We start from the raw sequence: 23,709 nt of genomic DNA on the forward strand, positions 1-23,709 counted from the left end.
AAATTAGTGTTGGACCAGGTTCAAAGTACTTTAAACCTGCCAACTCCAGTCTGGCTTGAACTTTAATAGAACCAGGCAACCACTTTCTGGTGCAGACACTTCAAGCATATCTGTTGCAAATACATTTATTGATAAGGTTCCCTTTCTCCATCATACAGAAGACTGCAATCTTCATGTTGGAGGCACAGCACTTTGCTCCAAAGGTTTTATCACAGGTTTTATACTTCACATTGGCAGAACTTTTCATTTTCCCCACATAGAGAAAATGTAGGTGTATAAAATATTGGATAACCTTCTTACATAAAACATCTTGCATTTTTATGTAAGAATACAGACTATATTTAGTCCAAAGTCTTCCCCTCTGAGATAGCTTTTGGTTTTGACCCAAGAAGAAGGAGAAATCTTGGCAGAGTGTTCAAAGAGAGATTTTTTGACCCAGTCACTGGAAGAAATTGTATGATTTTTAGGAACAACTTATATTTTCTTTCAAAAAGACTAAATATTCATCCTAGTCCACCACAGGTAGCTATCAAACACAAAACTGTCAACCAAATGGTTGCTGAGAGGGCTTTTCAAGCATTATCTGGGTGGGAGGAACATGAGAACTCTAACCTGGGAACACAACCAGGAGGTGGGAAACACCAACCTAAAGAGCCACCAGGCTGAAGTTTCTTCAGCAAAGCGGGATGGCAGTAGTAGCATCCGTGAAGGTGTGCTGCAGTGAAGGTGTATCCCAATCTATACTTCTAGTTCTTCCTTTATCCACTGCTGCTGGAAATTGAGAAGGAAGCCTCATCTGCCCAGTTGACAGCCAGGTCTATATTAACAACACTTGCCCAAAGGGACTGAGTGGCGGTCTGAAAAATAAAAGCTAGACACGATCCCAGTATGGGGAAACTGGAATAGTTTATTGAACACGAGAACACTCTTTTAAAGGCATCTGGGGCTGTATGTTAATGAAGGGGACAACCTATGTTGTCCTGTTGTTAACCTATGTTAATTGGGGAGTTACACAAATTTTTAATGCAATTTCCAAATAGTTAATTTTTCTTCTAGTAGGATTACATGGGGGACAGAGGGATTACAGGGGTTTAGACATGGTTTGATACAATCATCTCAAAAGTCCTTTCTGATTTCTGCTGGAGCCAAGCTTGATCCATGAGGTAGAACTTTAACAGGCCTTGTGAGAAGGGTCCAGCTCCTTCAGATCATGAGGTTTTTGTCAGCCCTTGTTTTCCTTTGCTGAAAGCTGGGTTTGGGCTCCCACAGGACTGTAGTCACAGGTAACAGGAAGGCACAGAGGTGATTAATGCATTTTTTTTTTCAGTGCTGAAAAAGTGCCTATGGGCAGTTTCCAGAAGCAACACTGGTAACAAGAGATATTCTGAATGACTGCCCACTTGAGCACGTTTCTTTTAGCCTTCACTCTTGATCTTTTTTGTTCACTTGCTGTAAACAGCAAAGTATTCAAAGTTAAGCTCCACTGCTCATGGAAAGCAAGATGTTAGCTTGCCTCTCAGCTGCAATCAAAATTGGAATTGCATGTTTAATAAATTGGGGTTGTGATGGTTAGTTACAAGAGCTAACAAAAGTATCTCCTAGGATTTGCATAGCAATCCCATACAGGAGGAGCTTCAAAGTACAACTATCAAATATTCACAAGTGCTTGTAACCTTTCACTTGCGTCCAGACGCTCTCCCCTGTACCATGCTGTGCAGGAACTGCCATTAAAATCAATGTGATTCCCCACAGAAAATGCTACTCAACTTGAGTAAAAGTGACAGAATCAAACCCTTGAATGGGGGGGGATGAGAAAACTCAGTATTAGTTTGAATAATGAATGTATCTGAGAATATCCTAATCTCCTTATGAAGAGAGAGGCAAAATCTAAATACATTATTCATGATGAATTATTCAGTCAGCTGCGTGTGAATTATCCTGGGAATATTTCACTGGCTTTTAAAACTTCTTTCATAGAACAAATAAATCTAGCTTGGGAAAAACATCCCCTTCAGAGGCCAACCACATTTTCAAAATAGTCTGTTAGCCAAAGATAAATTTAAAACATGTTTTAGCATTCATATCTATTGTAGCATCATCTAGGAACCCAAATAATACATTTGTATCATTGTAGCATCATGTAGGAATCCCAATAATAGCTTCTCATTATCTCAGTGCAGTACAGACAAAGATGTGTATACCACTGTTAGACTCAGAGTGTCAAGGTATCCTAACACCAGGAGATTTCAAATCTAAAATTCTGGAAAGAAGGACTAATTGTTGACTAAGCATACAATTATATACACATACCTTCAAGACCATCTCCATGAAATGTTGTGTGTTTTCAATGCCACATCTGCCACGTGAAGTTAGACAAATCTTTCCTAGGACTCCTTCAGTAAGCCCTACCACCAAAACCTGAGAAGCTCAAGCGAAGGATGCATCTGTGAATAAACAAGATAGCTGGATTTCACTTTCTAAGCTCTGAAATCCCTTGAGTGCAAGATACTTATTAAAATATTTTTTTTTTCAGAGATTTGTACACTTAAACTTATCATGGTGGGAGAGACTTAATACATGAATGCGTAAAGAAACAAGCACACTCTGAAGTTATCAGAGAAGACAGGTATTATCAGATCGGGCCACTTAAGTTTCTCTATTCTTTACATGCCACTACTTTCTACTTTGATAGGACAGTATGAAAAAAACATTGTGTCCCTAGCAGAACACAGAAGGGTAACTGCAGGTGTAGCAGCTTCTCCTTCACTTACTCTAATGCAGTGAAAGGCCTATGAGCTGGATTAGTGAGAATGTCAGGTGTTTAAAACTCCTGCAGAAAAATACCCAACAGCAAAACCTTAGTCCCACAACACTGTGAGAGAAGGGGCACCAAGCTCAAAAAAGAAAGAAGCTGGAAAAAAATTCTTCTTAGCTTTGTAAGCCAAGACAGAGGAAGGGAAAAGGGAGGATAAGAATTGGCATCACAGATGGAAAATGGAAAACAGCTATGACAGATCTTATCTCAAGCTTCAGTGAGAATCTCTGCTCTGTCTCGGCAGGGGGACCTTTTGAATCACATTTGTGATTCTTACTTCACTTATATGAGGTCTATTTCGCTGTAAATCCCGTGTTCATTCCTAGTTATTTTCTCTCTCTTAATTAAACCTTCATATCAGACTTTTATTAAGAGAGAGGCAAAGCCTATACCTTCCTCATTCTCTCAAGGTTATCTTCTGAAATAGGATTGAATTCTTTTAATGGAGAGAGAGGGTGGAGAGTATTGCTAAACCTATGGGAAAGTTATAATTCCACAGTTATTTCTAAGAATACAAAAGATTGTTGTATCTTGTATCTGGGCAATCCAATTAGCTTAATGTCTGGGAATTAGGCAGGCTGCTGATCATGTTGGAGAACTGACCTATTTCAATGGAAAAATGTTGTATTTGCATAGCAGTCTCACTGCAGCTCCGTAGCCAAGTCTTCAGAATCATCCTGAAACTAATCATGGGCCATCACTTCTCCAAGAAGGAATTGTAACTGATTCTTGAAAATCACAGGCCATACGATGCCTGTTCACTGGTGTGCAACACAAAAGACAGTATGGCCATACTTTCATATGGGTATCCCCAGTAGCTGAGTTCACAGATTTGTTTTCTAAACAAGTAATTAGCTAAACAGAGACTTGGATCCATGAAATATTTACAAAGTTTTTCCATTTCAGAGTTTGAAAAGAAGTCTTGCTGGTTTGAAAATTTTCAATAAATACATATCTCAAAAGCAAATTTCCCTCCCCTTTCTCCTTCTTTTTTCATCTTTGAATAACACAGAGTAACACAGAATGACTGTTATCACAGCTTAGGAACTGGGGGGAGGGGGGGGGGGGAACAGTACGACTTTTTGTTCTGTAATTGGTTTGCTTAACTAGTTCTCTTTGCATTTCAGAGTGTTTCCAGCTGCAACCAAGAGCAAAACTGTGCAGAGCTGATTCCCCTCTACCACCCACTGTGATTGCCTTTCTGGCTAGCAACAGTGCCAGGGTTCTGGGACCCCCAGTGTGCCACATGCCTCAGCCATCAGAACTTCAAGAAGGGATAACAAGCCAAAGTTATTGGCTATTCTGGGACAGCACCATACACAGCATACAGGTCTCTCACAGAGAACAACTGCTCTCTTCATCCTTTCTTAGATGTAGTTTATGACACTTTAAAAATTAGCATTTACCTCCACATGCTCTCCTGATACTATTTTAACCTGTAACAACAGAGTGGAAATTACAGAGAAGTAAATCATTAGTCGACAAGGATTAGCTTAATGTTCGGTAAAGGAAGAGTCAAAGTTTCAGAGGTGGAAATTTTTGTGTGGCCTTCACATTTTATTTTCCTTGAATTTTCATTCTCAAACTCTGTGTTGATCTCCTTCTAGGCAAGATAATTATTCTACAGAAGACCTCTTTAAATCTCAGAGCTATGCATGCTTTAAAAGAAAAATAAAGTAAAAAAAAACAAAAGGGAGAAAATAAAAAAAATCACAAGTGATAAAATTAAGAGATGTTTGAAAAACAAGTCCTATAGCAACATGTTGTGCAAAGTATTTGAAATTGTCCAAAAAAACACCCTTTTTTCTAAACTGGAGAGATATGTATTTCACAGATTGACCACTTGGTGAATAAGGAATTGACTGAATGGTCACACTCACATAGTGCAGGCCCGTGACAACTGGTGTTCCTCAGAAGCTGTTATTGGGATCAGCACTGTTTAACATCTTTGTTGGCAACATGGACAGTGGGATTGAGTGCATCCTCGGCAAGTTTTATGACAATGTCAAGCTGTGTGTTATAGCTGACATGCTGTAGGAAAGGATGCCATCCAGAGGAACCCTGACAGGCTTTAGAGTTGATCCCATGCAAACCTCATGAAGGTCAATAAGACCAAGTGCAAGGTCCTTCACGTGGGTGGGGGCAATCCCAAACACAAGCACAGGCTGGGTAGAGAATGAATTGAGAGCACCCCTGGGGAGAAGCACTTGGGTTGATGAAAAGCAACTTGCTGGTTGATGAGAAGCTCAACAAGACCTGGAAATGTGCTCTTGCAGCCCAGATAGCCAACTGTGTCCTGGGCTGCATCAAAAGCAGTGTGGCCAGCAGGTCATGGGAGGGATTCTCCCCCTCAACTCCACTCTCCAGAGACCCTACCTGGAGTGCTGCATCCATCTTTGGGGTCACCGACATAAGAAGGACATGGACCAACTGGAGCGAGTTCAGAGGAGGCCATGAAGATGATCAGAGGGCTGGAGGACCTCTACCCTGAGGACAGGCTGAGAGAGTTGGGGTTGTTCATCCTGGAGAAGAGAAGGCTCTGGGGAGACCTTATAGCTGCCTTCCAGTGTGTAAAGAGGGCCTACAAGAAAGCTGGAGAGGAACTTTTTACAAGGATTTTTAGCGACAAGGGGGAATGGCTGAGGAAAGATGAAAGAAGGTAGGTTTATGTTAGATATTAGGAAGAAATTCTTTTGTGAGGATCGTGAGACACTGGAACAGGTTGCCCAGAGAAGTTGTGGGATGCCCTATCCCTGAGATTGTTCAAGGCCAGGTTGGATGGGGCTCTGAGCAACCTGTCTAGGGGAAGGTGTCCCTGCCCATGGCAGGGAGATTGGAACTAGGTGATCTTTAAGGTCCCTTCCAACCCAAACCATTTTATGATTCCATGATATTAAGAGGCCTAATCATTCAATCTAAAGGGACTAAAATATGTAACTGCCAGAAATACACAAAGTTAATAAATAAGAATCAATATCACTTTCTTTTTGGCAATCTTAAATAGATCTCAAAGAGCTTTGTATAGGAGGTCACTCTTATTAGATGAGGACAAAGACCATTTATTTTCAATGGTATTAAAAATACCATTTAGAAGTTCAATCCAGAAAGTGACATATATCCCCTAAAAGGATTTATAATCTGAAATTTCCTCTACAGCTTGAACACATATATGGACATATATACATTGAGTATATATATAAGCTGGATGAAGAACAGTTAGGCAAGGAAACAAATTGGCTACTGGTTTCATATGAAGCACCAGAACTATTTCTCTTCCTTGAACATTTTAGCAGTTCTGAACAGAAGGCAGTTTAATTACTTGTGTTTTGTGATGTTAAATATCCTAAGGCATGGAAGGTGATATTTCCTCCATAATATAGGATACTCTTAACACAGAGTTTTTGCAAGAAGGATATACCAGAGGATTACTGGCTATTTGGATTCCTCATCAGGGCCTGCTAATACAGGATGTTTAAAAGAACTATGAGGAATTAAAAAATAAAGTCCACAAGAAAAAAGTTGGGACTGCAAAATGTGATGTTTCCTGCTAAAAGATTCTCAGACTCTTTCATTCATCCAGCGGAAACTGCTCAGTTCCTGAACCCCCTCGTGCAGCAGTAGGCAATAAAACTCTCACTGGTAGAGAATTACCCCTGCCAGTCAGAGCTTCTTACTTCTGTCAGATGGCCCTATCTCTGCTTTGAACTGTTCACTTGATAGATAATTCAGCAAATCAGCGTGTTACCTTTTCAGTGATTTTATTCACACTCAGTCAGAACTATAGTGCAGGATGAAAACAAACCCTAGGGAAGCCGTCTGATCCAGCCAGGCATGGTCAGCTCCCGTGTTGTTCTTCTGCTGCCAGCCATCAGAGTAGAGCTTGATGTGATCAATACCACATCCCACAAAATGCCAGCATTTGTCATCTTAATGAAAAGTGACATAGTTTAGAAATTATGACTTTAAAAGGAAATAGGAAATCTGTACAGCAACTGAATCCATGAATACTGGTCACTGAATACGAAATCGTATCACAACCAGTGGGTAACTACCCAGTGCTCACACACTCTGGGTTTGAAGGAAGCGTTAAAATTAGGAGAACAGCATTTATTGAGGTGGGTAGTTGCTGTAATGGGCTTCAGTCCTGGCGGTAGCCATGTCCTCTTAGATGTTGCATGACTATCTAGGAAGGTTTGAGATCCTTGTAAGCTTTTGATCATTTTGGAGTTTGTTGTAGGCTGAACTTACTGTCTCTGCCTTTTGTTTTGCTTTTTTCCTCGAGTTCTTTGATTAAACTGAGCCACTTTTGCTCCAGCTGAAGTCAATGGGAGTTTCACCTTTGATTTCATGGAGCTTTGGCCTTCCCAATATAAAGGAATTAGCCTTTTATGATGAGGGTAGTTAGCTGTTAATGGGTATAAAACAAGGGAAAGGCAAAGGTCATGAGTAGGAGGACCTGTATCTCCTGTACACAGATTAGATAAAGCAGAACAGAAGGGCAGAACAAGTAGACACTGATAAATGCCAACACTACAAAGCCATCAGGTAAGGCTAGATGAGGGGTGGGAAAAAGATAGGCTCCAGGATCAAGCAAAAACATTTCAGGCCAGCACCATCACAAGAGACATTACACTGCTACCTGTCAACAGGCTCTGATAGGGATGGGGTTGCTGCTGCCCCAGCTTGGATCCTCTCTATCTCCTGGGAGGAGAGAGACTGCCTACGTCTTTAAATCTGTTGCTTTTGTGCCTCAATATCAACAGACCTTATGTGCTTTTAATACTGCACTATGTACAGTATTTCTCACAACTACAAGCAGCTCTGTTTTCAACTATTCACAAGTCCAACCCAGCTGCATAAAACATACAGTTTCCATCCTAGACATTGTGTTTGCCACTGGGGTCCACTCTGTTCATCTGACCCTTTTGCAGATGTGTCCAAGAACTGAAAGCAGCTTTGTCACATTAGCAGCCTGTCTGCATCCCCATTCTCTCACCACAGCACCTGCCACATTTGCTGGGAAGGATGTCCAAAAAGAGAGACATGATATACAGAATGGAAAAGGATTTTTTTATAGATAAACAATGAGTCATTCATATTCCCTCCGAGACAGAAGCAAATCTCAGCAGCAGTAGAAAGGAACATAAATGCCAATGGAGAGGGGTTGGAGGGAACAATAATGTGCATGTTTGAGTCTCCAAACATGACCCTTTGGGGCAGTTACCTGGGTATCAAGGATTTCAGGTCCCAAACTTTAAGCTCATTCTCAGACAAAACTAGGAAATGAGCAAGAACAGTCATAAAAGCTAAAACAGTGCAGCACAGAATGCATTTTATTTGTAGAAATGAACCTCAGTTTAATATTATATTGAGACTATTATTTTCTGGTGTTTTCAGATATACTTAGTAAGAATATTATGATACTGTTGAAAATAGATACTCGAGTTCTTGCCTTGCATTTGGACATTTACTGGGGAGTGAAGTCCCTTTTGGGGGGTATTAGTTGTCACAGGTGGATACAGATCAGTGAGGTATAAGACCATTTGTTTGTTTGATAGTCTGTAAAAATGTCAAGTAAATTTATCCTAGTATTTTAATGTTGAGAGATACAAAATGCAGAAGACACAAAGAAGAGGGAGAGGGAGCAGTACAGGAAGAGTTTGAGACAGGGAATATAGAGCCTATCTTCCCATCCTTAAACTGACTCAAGTCAGTGAGGACTAGATATGGGTGGTTTGGTTCAGACACTATCTCTGTTTGGAATACAAAACAAATGTGTGCATGCCTGCAATTTAATCTGTAGCAAATACAGACTACCAAACCACTACTAACTGGCAGAAGCATTTACTTAGCAGTTTCTCAGACAAATCTTCGCTTTCCATGATGACAGATTCCCTTGTAACAACAGTCTAGAGACTTGCTTGGTTGACTTATTGATTATTGAAAGCAGTGCTTTACTGCTGGCTTCCCCAGAAGACCGTACAACATGTTTGATTTTAACTCTCCCTTGCCATTAGTAAGTGTAAATATTCATTTTCAAAATTTAAGCTTATTAGGCACGTATCTACAAAAGAATAACGGTTCATGTGAGATGAAAGTAACTGGGGATTTTGTCAGATGAGATCCAATAAGAAAATTAATGTTATAAGCTGTTTTTCTCCATCTGCCATCAAGTAAAATGAGCTTAAAATATTGACATAGATTAGCCTGGGACCATTTAGGCAGTATATTCTCCATGGAACAAGATCCACTTCCAGCAAAGATAAGTATATATGTATATATATGCACATACACACACATATGCTTACATCCATGCAGTTGGATTACTTGCATGATAGGCAGATGTGTAAGCATTTATAGAATCAAGCCTTAAAAGTGCCAGGGACCCAGAGTGCTGCTGCCATGCCAGTGGCTAAACTAATGGTTACAAATGTGATTTTTCTCTTGCTCTCTGACTGACAATTATTTTTACAGTGTAAAAGGGAATAAAATCAATTTTGAGCTTTTTTTAATACAGCTGTTGTGTCTGCCTTTTCATGCTAGCAGTGCCTTAGTTATAGGGAGAAAGAGTCTGGACACAGTGCTGCAGAGGTGGGTGGCTGGGGGGCAGCAGGACAAGTTAGAGCAGAGACCTCTCCCCATGGCCCCATCCCATTGCTCCAGAGGTGGCAACCAGACCTGGACTGGAGACTGTGATCACAGACATGGGGATGGAAGAGTTCCAAGGACAAGCTGGGGGTCAAGATCAGTGAAAGGACAGGAGTGGGCAGAGCTGCAGAAAAACTTGGACAGGGACTGGGGGCAAGGGCTGAAGCTGAAATGAAGCTCGTGGAGGCATCCCTGCCCCAACAAAGTTTCCTGCAGCTCTTTCTCACAAAATTCCGCCCCTGAGCTCAGCACCCTGCAGCACCACCGCACCCTGCAGCACCAGCCTTGGGCACACATCTCAATAACCTCTGGGGTTGTGCAATTTATTCAGGACCCTATCAGAGAAACACAACATTTTATATCTTTTAGAAGGCACCTTTTCTTCGGTGTGTAAAAAGAAAACAACAGTCATCATGAACAATAGCCCATGTTTTTGGTGATCTTGAATTACATTTTTCTTTCTGGTTTTTATGGGTTCTACTTTTTTTCTGAACTGATTTCTGGTATGCTTTTTGCCTAGGTTTTTTAGAAAAAGCTTTTAAAATCTTCAACTCTTGTATTTCTTTTAACTCCAAAAAGTGAACAGTATTGAATTGCTGCCATAAAATACAAGTCCCCTAAGGAGACAGACATTATTACCATATTAATATTCCATGTAGCAACAAATATATGAAGTGGTAACTCATTGCTCTGGGAAGAAACACACTCTGATGATTAAAGAAACACATCTGGGAGAAGGCTGCTGTTAACACCAGTGTGAGTAACTGGACATAGGCATGCAACAAATCGCTTAAGAATGGGACTTGCAAAATTTTTCTGAATGGGTGGAGATCAGGAATGTGAAATTAGGCAAACCCCATCCTCCTAGAGTATTCAGTAATAAGGATGACCATAAATGTCCTTCAAATGGTATTTGTATTCACACTAGCTATGAAAAGCATAATGTAATGCCTCAAGCAGAAATAAATTTTTAAACACCTTTCTCCTTGAGAAGAGGCTTCATGAACAACTGTATATCCCACTTCGTGAATGATGGAATTTTGTGGAAAGATGTCTTACATTTTGTCCTTCTTGGCTCTTAACCCACAGACTTGCATCTGTTTCTGCCATTCTTGGTACACCTTTACTCATCCTGTAAAAGCATTCAGCAATCCCTTATTGCAGCCTTAGAACTATTTATTAACAGGGATTTTGATCCCGCTCTACCAGGTTGTTGTTGTGCAGCCAGTGAAAGCATGTCTGCCCTCTCTCACCCAACAGCAGTATTGCCTAAGCCCACCTTTCCATCCTGGCATCAATCCTTACCACTCCTGTCAGGCTTCTACAACCCACCCTGAGATCAGACAAACCCCAGTGCATCCCCTCTCACACCACACTGTTCTGAACCAAGCCTCCAAACTGCTGACAGTGCCATCTGTAAGCAGTGCACTTGCACAAAGAAAGCACCACTGAGGCACCTCTTATTTTTCTGAAATTTTCTAATGAGCGTGTTTCAAAAAGCTTTAGATTCAAAAATCAAAGGCACTAAACACCCTTAGCAGACCTCAATGGAGCGAGGTTTGTGTGTGAAAACCCTCCCTCTCCTATCTCAGTTATTAGTCTAAACATAGCCAGGAATATCTCACATTAGGCATCTAAACTTGGTGCCCACAAAGGGAATTGCTAAACTGAAATCGCTGGAGGCTATTACAGTGAAGGAACAATCCTTCTCTCTGTCTATACCTTGACACAAGTATATGAAATATATATGAAATGTTTTTCAAAATTACTATAAGCCAGCATCTAGGAAGGTTCTGATAAGGCTTGGAGTTCTGTAGTCACGTGCTTTGCAGAAAGAAGGTCTATCTATGTTTTTGCCTGCTACATTTCTAGAGTGACAATTTTAAACTCTGAAAGATTAAAGATGCCTGAAAAGGGCCACCATCTCCTGACAAAGCAGCATCTGAGCTAACAATACTTACAGTTTTCTTCTAAAGTTGGGAGTGTTATTCTGTTGACTCCAGATCTTCCCACCACTATCGTCACACTAACTAGCAGTTTGCTTTGTTGCAAAGAGGGCAGATCCACCTGTTCCATATTATCATAGTGCCTAGGGAAAGTCACCTAGGCCCAAATTAGTGCAAGATTTGGACTGGATAATAGTGGAAAAACTGTTCTAACAGTAGAGCTCCTAAGTCACTGCAATGGTAATTCAGGAGGCTACAGACACTCTCATACTGGAGAGTTTGAAGAACTGGGTAAATATTTGCCAAGAGCTGTGTAAATATATCTGGGAGGGGACAGACTAATGGTGGTTTCTCAAGATTCTGGTTGTCTGTGAATCTCTAAGATAGAATATGTCTTGAAGTATGAGACTGAAACAGAAGAGCAGTTTTCCTTTTTGTCCAATCCCAGAAGAAAAGCAATATTCTTGTGCTGCACAGTACTGCCATGAACTCAGCTGTGAAAGCTGTCATAACAACGTTTGTCCAACTGTGCATACAAAATGCACACTCAGTTACTATAACCATTGTATGGCTAAATGTGTGTTTACCCACAGCCATTACTCGCCCAGCCTTGCATTTTTCTGCAGGCATTGATTGATAGGTGCAATTACAGTGGCTCCATGCATAATTCAATGCACAAAGACTGGGTTAGGTTCATAATTTTTTTTTCCAAAGAAGCATCAATCTTCTCCTTAGGAAGAGGAAAAACAGGGAAAGACTGGTTAATAAAAATAGCAAGCAAGCTAGCTAGCACCACTAGCCCCAGTGTGTCGGTTATAATTCATTCCATTTCAGCTGCAACATTCAAACCATATCATGAGCGTGACACAGCGATGAGCATACTCCTACACCATCTGAAAGTGGATCATACATCAATATACCATATACTACAGTCTACCTGTATTTTGAGTCTCCATTCCTTCATAGAGACTTAACTTCACCAAATTCTGTGCAGTTAATCTAGATTTACTTTGGCAGAAATGTAAAGAAATGTACTGCAGAGATGTCTGTTTCACTCAGAAGTCATTTAGGGAGAAGTTCTTAGAGAGAAAGGTTGGGATGAAAACAGCATAGAAATCCAAATATTAAAAGTGCATTGGAAAGAAACAGAGAAACCCATCATAACCAAGCAAGAGATTTTCAGTGATTAATGCCATAACTTGATGGTAGTCATGATTCTACTGCAGAGCTTGGGAGTGCATCAGAACAAGAGGCTTGACTCACAAATAAACCTCTTAAAGTGATGTTATATTCACAGGCAAAGATGCATAGCCTGAATTTATTCATGCTAAATGCCAGGCAGGTAGTGAGTAAAAAAAATAGGCATTTCCTATTTAGCCGTTAAAAACAGTCCTGCTTAGTGCAGATTCACACATCCACTATTAACACTTGAATTACAACTTTTTCCTTTTTTTTTTCATTAGGCATCTGAAATGGTCAATCATGCCATTTTGTGGAGTCTTGAATGGCTGTTTCACTGTCTTTTCCTTCCCATGATGCTTCTGAAAAAGTTATCTTTCTATCTTTATTTAAACATAAGGCTCTTTAGAAAGTGGGGAGCCTACCATGTAACAATTGTTCCTGGATAGTTTTATTGACATTACAGAATCTTAGCTGAAAGTTTTCATCAGTCTCCTCAGATAAAAGGAAAGAGCACACAGACAAGACTAAATCACCCTTGCCAGTCCCAGTGGGCTCAGCCCCACACATGAACACCTCATGAGGTTGTTCCTTCCCAAAGAAGCTGCAAGCATCAGGTTACTCTGATGGCAACAGACTGGCAATGCACAGAATGAGGCAGAAGGTTTCTGCTCACATGATCTGGATTTAGTGTTGAGTTCCTCAATGTGCAGAATCATGTCTTGACCCTTGACAGTGAACAATGATGATCCTACAGAGTGTACTATTGATAATGTTGCTGCAAATGCCAATGGAATCCCTGCTGCTTGTACAGTTTGTCCATGCTCTTGAATTTGCCTTTAAAGGCTGTACTTACAGAAGAGCTTGGCTGAATGGCTGGGGGTCTGTTACCCATGCTCATGACCCCTGCAGAACATCTTCATCAGCTGGCATTACTTTCAGCCTTCTACTAGCTGAACCTGTTGATTGATTATTGGATTAATGCAGACTTGGGAGATGGGTAATGCAATGTGAGGCCTTTGATTCTACATTTGAACTGGAAATTTTATTTTTCCCAAAGTAATGAGATTAATTAGGCAAGGCTTACTTCAACAATATGCATGCATTTTCCAGAGTTAGCAAAAATTAAGTTTCTGTGTAAATATGCCAGAATGGGAACTATATATGTGCCCACCTGAGGCAAACAGTGAGAACATGTGCATGTGTGTGTGTCTAAATTCCTGATGTATTATATTTATCAGCCATGTTACCCATATATTATTGATGTACCTCAGAATTCCCAGCCATACTCCAAACGTTTTTCACAGTTGATACTTGTAGAGCTAAATTTTCTTCTCCATAAAGACTTTCTGGAAGGACTCATGGGTTGCCAAGTCTTTAGCACTGTGTTCACCTCTCATTGTCATGTTGTGACATGAACACGAAATGTAATTGCAGATTTTTGTTCTGTCAGCTTTGAAAAGAGAATACAATTATTTTAAGGCATATTGGGGTTTTTAGCATCCAGTGATGTCTGCATAACAAATACCTGTCTGAAAGTAATATCCAGTGGCTGTTGTCCATCCATTCATCCTACCCTTTATCCCAGCCAAATTCAAGTATACATTTTTTGATCTCCAGAGGTGAGAAAAGGCAGACTAGATCCCCACAGCAGCTGGCTGAGGGATATTGAGGACTGAGGATGCTAGTGGCAGGAGCCCAGCACACCCACACTAGGTACTTTATCACATCAGGGTTGGAAACTGGAAGCTGCCAACATGATAATGAAGGGGAAGGTGATTTTGCATATGAACAGTATCAGAGTTACTACACGATTCTCAGGGGCAAATCAAACCCAAGGGCCATTCTTTCTTACTGTGCATCATGGCATTACAACTCTTGCACAAACATTCATGCACATATACATGCTTGCAAATGCACCCACACACAGCTAATCTCAAGATCCATAATGAATTGCTAGTAGGGGACAAGGAGCAAAAAGAAAAATCTTAGGTATGACTAAAACTGTTTAAACTGAAACTTTCATTAGCATACAGTTCTCCTCATATTTTACATAGCTCTTGAATACTTTGATTCAAAAATTACCCTCATAATTTATTTCATACATCCCCCACAGGCTGAGCCTGGGCCCACCACACAAGGCACTTCCCTGAAGCTTGAAAGCTGTTTAATCTTCTTTTCTGGCCCCTCTGAGATAACTTCTGAATGGACTCTCTAAGCTCCTTATACTAAAAGGTGATCATAGTGTAAGGCCAGAAGTTGCCAAGTTCCCTTCAGAGGCTGGACACGTGCTGGGCTTGACCAGTTATCAGTAAACACAGATAGATGTCAACCTGTTGTACAAAAGGGTCTGTGTATGCTGGAGCAAATATATATATATATATTAGAAATTTCCTCATGACAATAAGAAATCACTAGGAAATTACCAGGAGGAAGAAAAAGACAAATATTTTTAAATGAGTCTGAATGTTTCCCTTTGTGACTGATTGAAATAAGAGTTATGAGGTCTGGATTCAGCCTTTTATTATGAGACACTGAGGTTCTGCAGTATATTTTTTCCTTTCTTTAATTTAGATCTGTGCAAAAAATTGGCATGAAATACAAATAAATGACAAAGCACTGAGAATTAGGCCATTTGTCTGTAAAACCAGACATTATCCCCAAAATAGAAAAACACAGGAAAATGCATCAAAATGTGTTAGAGATGACAGGCCATACATTACTCAGGCTGTTAATGCAATTGTAGGTCACTTTTCGGTACCAGTGAGTCATAGAAGCCTAACATTAAGTGTAAGAGGCATCATACAGACTAATATTAATTAAAATAACAATTACTGCTGCGTGCAGCATTTGCTGGATACAGTGACAGATAAAATACCAGTGAGGCGTTCACAATAATGAGCAAAGTAAACATTTCTACCTTAGAGAATGTACATATATACACATATATATATATGTATTGCTAGTAGGAAAGAGCTGTGGAAATATGTAAATCTCCATGAATACGTCATTTTAAATGCTACAATAATATTCCCCATTTTGAAATCTCTCTAAGGAGAGAATTAAAAGCCCCATAGCTGTTGCCTTACACAGACACTATAGGTCTTAAGAGCCAGTGGATTTACCCAGTTCATGTGGGTTTTCTTTCACTATATTTCAACCTAACCTTGTCTGGCTTCACTTACCACTCAATACCTGTTGTCAGGGCATGGTGAGGCTGGGGTGGGCACCAGCAGGGCAGTGGGGCAGCCTGCAGCAGGACCTCCCCCAGCAGCCCTGTCCCCCACACCCAGAGGTGACCAGCAGAGCCAGGCTGGGGACAGGGCACCTCTGGGACCAAGTCAAGGAGGCAAGGCTGGGATCAGCAGGGGAGGTTCATTGGGTTGAGTGCAGCTGTACCACAGCTCATGGAGGACCTAGCTTGAGGGCTGGAGCTGAAATGTGGCCCCAAAGCCCAGGGATGATTCTTCCCACTGCTCCTTCTGGCCCTATTGCTGCTTTCCCAGCAGCAAGAACCCAGATGGTGGCGCAATATCAGAGCAGCCAAACTACTAGAGTCAGAGCATGTGGCAGAGCCTGTCCAAAACACCTAATATTTTTTTCTGGAAGTCTCCAGATCTACAATTTTACTTGGACAATAAAAACCACAGAAGATTGATATCAGGGTGGGTTCCCCAGCCTCAATCTCAGAGTGCCATTGAAGTCAGACCCACTCTTCTGGCCACTTTCACCTGTAAAATTTTGGGTGTGTTTCTGTGCAGGCCAAAACCTCCGGTCTTAGTGGCATAACTCTGCCACAATGACTGGAAGCCTGTGGGAAAGCTACATAGATAGGAAATGAAGAGGTGTTGAGTGTGCTGCTTTCATCAGTGAGGATGTGAAATAAGGTATTTCCTAATGAAGGTTTGAGGGCATTTTTATATCACTTGAGTTTTGTGATTAGATCACCATGATGCATGATCACGATGACACATGTAGGCAGGGCCGCAGATCAGAGCACAGAGCTGGTGAGGGATACCATGCAGCCCCCAGTGCCACAAGGCATGTCGGGAAGGTCTGTGGAGACACCTAGACTGAGTCAAGAAGGAGCTTGCAAAAAACCATCACCATCCCATATCTCTCAAAGACAGGCCATCCACTTGACCTATGAAATTTCAGATCAATATAGTAATTGTTTGAGTAATTATGGCACTGTTTGCTGAGGTGGTAGTCATTTCCCATTACAAGATTTCAGCTCTGATAGATTAGAGGTACTCTGGTCTATCATGGAGCTGAAAGGGTTGTACCCTTTCTGGATAACATTTGTAGCTAGAAGAGAAAAAGGTCATTCATAATTATTTTTCTGGTATACTGGCTTAGCTACTCATTTGATTTATCACGTGTCCTTTCTGACACAACATGAAACAATAAGAGAGTTAGAATGTCTTTAGAGAAAACAAGCATCCAGCTCACAGAATACATCAGTTTCAGTAACACAGTTCAAATTATTCCAGCTCCTTTCAATATATTTGGGCATTTGTTCACAAGTTGGAGTTGAGCTGCTTGCAAAATAGATAGAAGAAACCTCTTTCTGTGATATAACCAGATGCCATTTGCAGAGCCTGTGACATATGGTCCTTCAGACGTGGAGATAATCACAGAGGATAATTCTTGAGAGCCCGTTAGGATTCCAGAGTCGCTGTCTCTGCCATGTGGTGCTTGCTGATGTCTAAATATGATAAATTCACTCACTTTATTTTCAAAAACACAGCTGAAAGAGTTTTAAAAGGAGTAGCATGAAAGCAAAAAAAGTATCAACCCTAATTACTCAATCAAAGTGAGAAATATATTCCTGATTCCATCCAACTTCAAGGCAAATTAATGAACTAAATAGAAATCTGCAGCTGAAACTCACTGATATGAGAATAATCTAATTTTCCACAATGAATGCAATGAGGATTTCAAGGGAGCTTTTGTTCAATACATGGCTTGGGCAGGCAGTGGATACACTTTGGTCTTTAAACCCTTTCCTCCTCTAAAAAAAAAAAAAAAAGAACCCTTGTATTCAGGGTAAGAAGCAAAAAAGCCCTAAAGTTTATGCTATCACAAAAAGCATTTTAAAAATGGACCTTAACACAGGGTCTGTACAGTACTGGCTTTTCCAGCTATGCAAAGGGGGTCGAGGCTGGTATTTGATCATATACCTTTCCCAGTTTGGTGTTGGTCCATGAGCATTGACAAAAATAATTCTCTGGAAGAAAAATATCACAGTAGGTGGTTGTGAGCATCTAGAACAGCAGCAGTGCCTACACTGCACACCTTTACCCTACACAGAAGAGGATCAAACATTAAACCCTTCTCCTAGTTCTCTCCTACCACCATGCCTGGGAAAGGTGGGGATACTCATGCCAAGGACTGGTCCAAAAGAAAGTGTGGACAAGAGTACATCAGCATTAGCTTGACACACCATCAGTAGACTTTGCATCTACAGGGACCACATCATTGGACATGTACAGCCACACTTTGTGCCATGAAACTACTGCTCAGCTGGCCTATGGCACAAACCTTACAGAGTACATTGGATCTTGGGCACTTTGGAATAAAACACATGGAATAACAGCCATAGTCCAAGGCTGAAGGCTCATCTGAAGGCCAGAGGTTGTGCAGTGCAAATGCAACCAGTCTGCTCTGGAGAGAACTTGCCTTAAATAGCATGGTGCGAGGCACTTTGTGACCCTTAATCCTGAGTTTGATTCCTTAGCCTGTTAGACATATCCTGTAAATCCCTCCACCAGTCTGAGATATCTAATGAAAAAAGCAGCTTCACAGACCAGGACTGATGGGCGCTAGAAGTTTCTTTGGACAGCAGACTACTCTCAAAACAATCTAAAAAGTATAAAAAGACATGGTTCCATCACTTGAAACACCGAAATGAAGAGTTTAGTGGTTGTCACCACAGTAGCTGAAGGACATAAAAGAAAGTCCTACAGATTTCCCATGAAGTCTGTAGGAACACATAGCACATAGGAAGACGTAGCTGACTTAATATCAGCTGATGAATCTCTATCTCCCATAATATATTGGCTGTTCTATTATTTGGTCTTTCTGGTGACACAGGGAATCCTTCTTGTGTTTTTTTTTTTTCCAGTGCACTGGATGAAGTAGCATCTTTTACCATGCAGAAGGTGAAAGTCTTTCTGGCCTTATACACCCATGAAAGCAATATGTGTGAAGTCTCCCATAGGTATTTTTAAACTGATACTGTTTGAAAACTGCTGAGTACCCACCTTACCTGGATAGAGGAGACTAAAATACCCTTGCTGAAACTAGAATGGGGTTAGCTGTTGACAAACAGTCTTACCTCTAGGGCACATTCTATTTGTAGAGTATTCAAACATTCTGTTTGTAGAGTAGCAAGTGGCTATTCCCTTGCTATGGAGTGTCATTGCCCAGCCCAGCTGTGTGGGTAGTGTTCAGGAGACCTCTTCGGGTCTTTTAGATCCAGCATATCCCATTCAAACTGAAGAGTCCAAGAAAGTCACTTGAGTCTTCAACCTCTTACATGCATTTGAAGCAATGGAATGGGCTGCCCAGGGAGGTGGTGGAGCCACCAGTCAACAACTGGACATGGCACTTAGTGCTATGATCTAGCTGACAAGGTGATCAGTCAAAGGTTGGACTCGATGATCTGGAAGGTCTTTTCCAACCTAAATGGTTCTGTGTTTCTGTATTGTCTGAGAGGACAATCAGTTCTGTGTGAACTGTATAAAGCAGGTTCTGGAAACCTGTGCTTCAAGACATCAGCGGGTAAATGAGGAAGAAGAGACTGTTTCTGATTCACTTGTAAAGTTTTAACTGCTCCATAGCTCATCTATGACACAAGGCAGCAGCAAACTGGCATTATCAGCTTTGGGAAGGTGAATTTTGTGCATCCTAGAGTAACAGAATATCCTCTGTCTTGAGGAATAAAATAGTATGAGCAGTTAACTTTTCATATTTGTCATTTCTTCCATTTTAAAAAATGAAAATGCTTCAATTGCTTTTATTAAACTCATTTAACAACAGAGGAACTAGAATAAAGACACAGGATTTCCATGTTGCAGGCGATGTTTATCACCTTGGATTTGTTTCCTACAAAAATGACACAGAAAAATAAAATGTGTGAATGGAAGGAACAGAAATTTTGGACACCCATGATTAAGGCATTTTGGAACTCTTGGGTTAAAATTAAGCAATTTTTGGCATTCCAAAACTAAAGCTTTCCTTTTTTATTCACTGGCCTGAAGTTAAACTTTTTGTTTTGATCTGAGTCAACATTAATCTCTGTGTCCAATCCAGCTGCCAAAAAGCCTTTTGGGAGTTTACTCCCCTCATCTTCCTGTCCTCCCAGATGGGCACTCTTCCCCAGGCAAAGTGTATTTCCCATGGCCTCTCCACACAGCAGAGGTCTAGGAGCATCCTGTGATGTATTGCACTGACTCAGTCACAAGGAGAAACAGCCCTTGTTTCTCATTTTTCATGGGTACAATTTCATTGAAGTCTTTCTTCCTGTGGCAAATTTCTATTTTGATGAAACACACTGTTTCTCATAGAAAAATATGTGATTTTTTTTTCCTATAGGCTATTAAACACCCCTCAGAAAACAGATCTGAAGAAAGAATGAATGAAGGTCTACACCACTGAAGGCAGATTTTTCCCCTGTGGAAAAAAACCAAAAATAATACTTGAATTAATTTGGTAGGTAGTTCTTCTAAAATTATCAAGCATTTATTTGTATATGTTACACTGAAAGACAGAATAACACCATCTGAATTCAATGAATCTGTATGTTTACATAGCACCAATGACTTCTCCAATTTTGTGTGCCATGGCTTGTATTTTTTAGAATCAGTATATATTTATTAAGCTAGCAGTTTAGGAAAAATGTACAGTCTGAATGTCAAACTTTGTAATCAGTTTTGTTGTGCTTTTTGTTTATAGGGGGCAGGTTCAACACAATTCATGTATTTTCCAATGTAGACATGTGGGAAGAAAATCACTTCTAATACCCATGGCAAAGTAAATTATTTAAATCTTCACATTCCTCACAAATCCCAGTCCTCTTTTTGCCTAGTAATTACACAGTCATGAATCTCAATTATTGTGAAATACTGCGTTATTGATAACTTGCTGTCCAAAAAGTCAACAATAATATTTAGAGCTTCTCTAAATTTGCTCATTTCCGCTACTCAATGATAATCTTGATGGATCATAACTGGCCATCTGAGTCAGATGGGGTTGATTTTGTTACCTTTTTGGATGACTTCCAATTTGAATGAGAGGAAGAAAAGATAAGAAATTATAGAGAATTACAAATGCCAAGGGTATTTATTTTTGTTATCAATTACTCCCTCCAGCCATTCTGGTATGAGGGCAGATCCAGTAATGTGACCTCAGAATCACAGCTGAATGTGTCAGTTCCATACACAAGCATGCCAGGGTATTTCTGCCTTCTGTAAGCTGCCATGCTTAGGCACTGTGTTCAAGGCTGGAAAGTGGAGCTCCTATTTCCCTCACAGACTGTAGAAAGAAACCCTAGAGACAAAATAGACTTTGGTATCAGTATAGGTATAAGTGTAGGTAGAGGTATAGGTGTAGGTGTAGAGGTAGATATAAGTGTAGGAACAGGTATAGGTATATATTGTCCCAGAAAAATAAAACTATTTTAGAAATGGAGATTTCCTTGGTGCCCTCCCAGAGGTGTCTGATAAAAAAGAAAGACAAGGAAGACAAGTATCCTCCTCATTAGCCACAGTGATTCTCCAGCACTGCACTGACAAGGTGGGGGGAATGAGAAGTTTCGTACAGTTTTTGGAGACACAGAGCTGTAAAGCAAAACAGGAAAGAGCTGTTTATACAAAGAAAAAAACGTCCTTTAGGCTCCCCTTACCTGTCAGGGTGGGTAGCTAAAGATTCTGACCACATGGCTACGGGGTCTCCTTGGGACAGAGACCCAGCGAACACATTTTCCTAGCTGGGATGAACTGCTCTGGGGAGCAGGAGCACATAGCAGGGAGCAGCGGGCTGCAGCCAGCGCCAGCACCCTCTCCGCTCCTCGGCACGGCGGGGGAGCATCCAAAAGGAGGAAGGAATCTCCTCCCTCCAGCTCTAGCAGCTGAATTCCCTCGCCACCACGCTGGGAGTTGGCGAGGAGGACGGCCTGCACCAGGGCTGTCGTTACCGATGTAAATTAAACAGTTACCACCGCAGGGTGACTCTCTGCTCTTTTCCCTGAGCAGACAGCTGCTCCAGAAAACACATGCTCGGGCTGCTCAGGCTGAAAGGAGGAACCGCAGAGATTTTATTTATAGATGCAATAGGCAGGTGTTCTGCACTTAATGTCTGCTCAGTAAGAGCTGGAATTGTCTCTTTGCCCACGACAACTACGTACGTGATTACCTTCTGTGTACATAATGCATTATATATACTCTGTATCTCTCCCTTCCCATTTGGATTCAGTGCATAACCTCCGTACAGCTGCGTTGCCCTCTCTCCTGCAGCAAAACATTTACTGATCTTATCAAGACAGAAAGATAAAGTACCGTAGACTGTGGAAAACTAAACTTTAATGGAAGAGTTCACGCCAAGGTGTGCCTGGTGTGTTTCTGGATGGCGGGAGAGTGTTGTGCAAGGAACATCAGTCCATCATTTCAGAAGGAAACGCTTCATCAAGGTTTGGAAAGCCATGTATGAAATATTAATTAATTACCACTAAATCTCACTATACCATTGTGAAACTGGCACAGTGCAGTTTTATCCAGGTTGTTTTCAGAAACTGTTGCCTTTTATTTCAGCTACGTGATCATAGTACACTGCATAATTTATACGTCTTTGAGCCTTTTGTAGGGCATGTTGGTAGAAAAGCTCATCAGTACCACAGAAGCTGGGATCTTGTCAATATTAGCAAGGATTTTTTGGGGTTGGCAAACCAACACAACAAAAGCAGTTTCTGTGCTTGTGCCATCCATGATTTTGGTAACTGCAGGTTTGCTACAATGACTTGTGACAAAGCAGTAAGCAAGCAACACTAAGCTCTCCAAAATCCAAAATGAAACAAAAAGGACACCTTGCTGTTAATTCAGGATGCCTGCCATACCGTGGCACACATGTATTTTGAAAATATATGAAAATGAATTTTAAAATGGTTTTCATTTGAGCTGAGGGAGAAGGTAGATCCTTTTGGGATTGCGGTGCTGTGCACCAGTCACCAGCAATGCAGAGCGTAGGAGCACAGGCAACTCCAGACTGCCACTGACAAAACCAGGAAATATTTTTTCCACGTTTTTTGATCAGAATAAATATTCTGACATGCTGTTTTTACGTTGGAGGAAGGCACGTTCAGGTTGTGGATAATTTCAAAACTCTTCGTCTCTTTGGAAATACCTTTTTTGCATTTTGGAAAAATATCCGCAGGAAAGAGTGGAGAGTGCTGAGTGGTGGGGGGAGTGTCCTCAGGGGCTACTTAAGATGCCGTTAGTGTCAATGAGACCACCTGGTGAGCAGACCTCAGCTGGGATACAGCAGGAAGTGTATGCACAAGCAGGTAAGAAGTGATGCACAGGTCAGGCACAGCAGCATTGCTCCAGACCTGTGGGTGCAAGGGACATTAATCCCACCAGAGATGCCTACCTAAAAGCTCAGTGACTATCCCAAGCTAAGTATCCAGACCCCCTTAACCCGCAGTGCAGAGGTACTTTGCCTCTCCTCCTAGGTTGCTGAGGGAGCCTCAGTGACAAGCTTGGATTGGACCCCCCAACTTTACACAGCTACAGCTGGGTGAGGGGGATGTGAGGGATGTGCCAGGACTAAGAATAAAGCTCACAACTCTTTGCTTTCCAGCTCTACAATTAAACTGCTAAAACATGTTGACAATATGTCTGAATCTTGTTGGAACATCTATGGCAGAAAAACAGCTCATGCCTGTGCTTGTAATTACTTATAATTAGAACATGTAATTAGGATGTGGACAAACAGCCAGGCTCAAATGCATGCAGAGGCCTGCCCCTGCCACAGCAAAATTTTTAGAATGATCAAACAACAATAATCACATTTTGTAGCTGCTAATTTTCATAGCATGGTAAAGAAACATACACAATAACCAGC

At 41.1% G+C, this 23,709-nt stretch overlaps 1 long non-coding RNA gene across 1 annotated transcript; it reads left to right on the forward strand.

The window, feature by feature from the left end:
* The first annotated feature begins 19,150 nt into the window (after window positions 1-19,150).
* LOC135410244 (uncharacterized) lies at window positions 19,151-23,020 on the forward strand. Its single transcript, XR_010428586.1, has 3 exons — window positions 19,151-19,226; window positions 20,188-20,304; window positions 22,107-23,020. It is a non-coding gene; the product is annotated as an uncharacterized LOC135410244 (long non-coding RNA).
* The last annotated feature ends 689 nt before the right edge of the window (window positions 23,021-23,709 follow it).

The sequence above is a fragment of the Pseudopipra pipra genome, chromosome 2 (genome assembly GCF_036250125.1).
Source record: "Pseudopipra pipra isolate bDixPip1 chromosome 2, bDixPip1.hap1, whole genome shotgun sequence".
Lineage (NCBI taxonomy): Eukaryota > Metazoa > Chordata > Aves > Passeriformes > Pipridae > Pseudopipra > Pseudopipra pipra.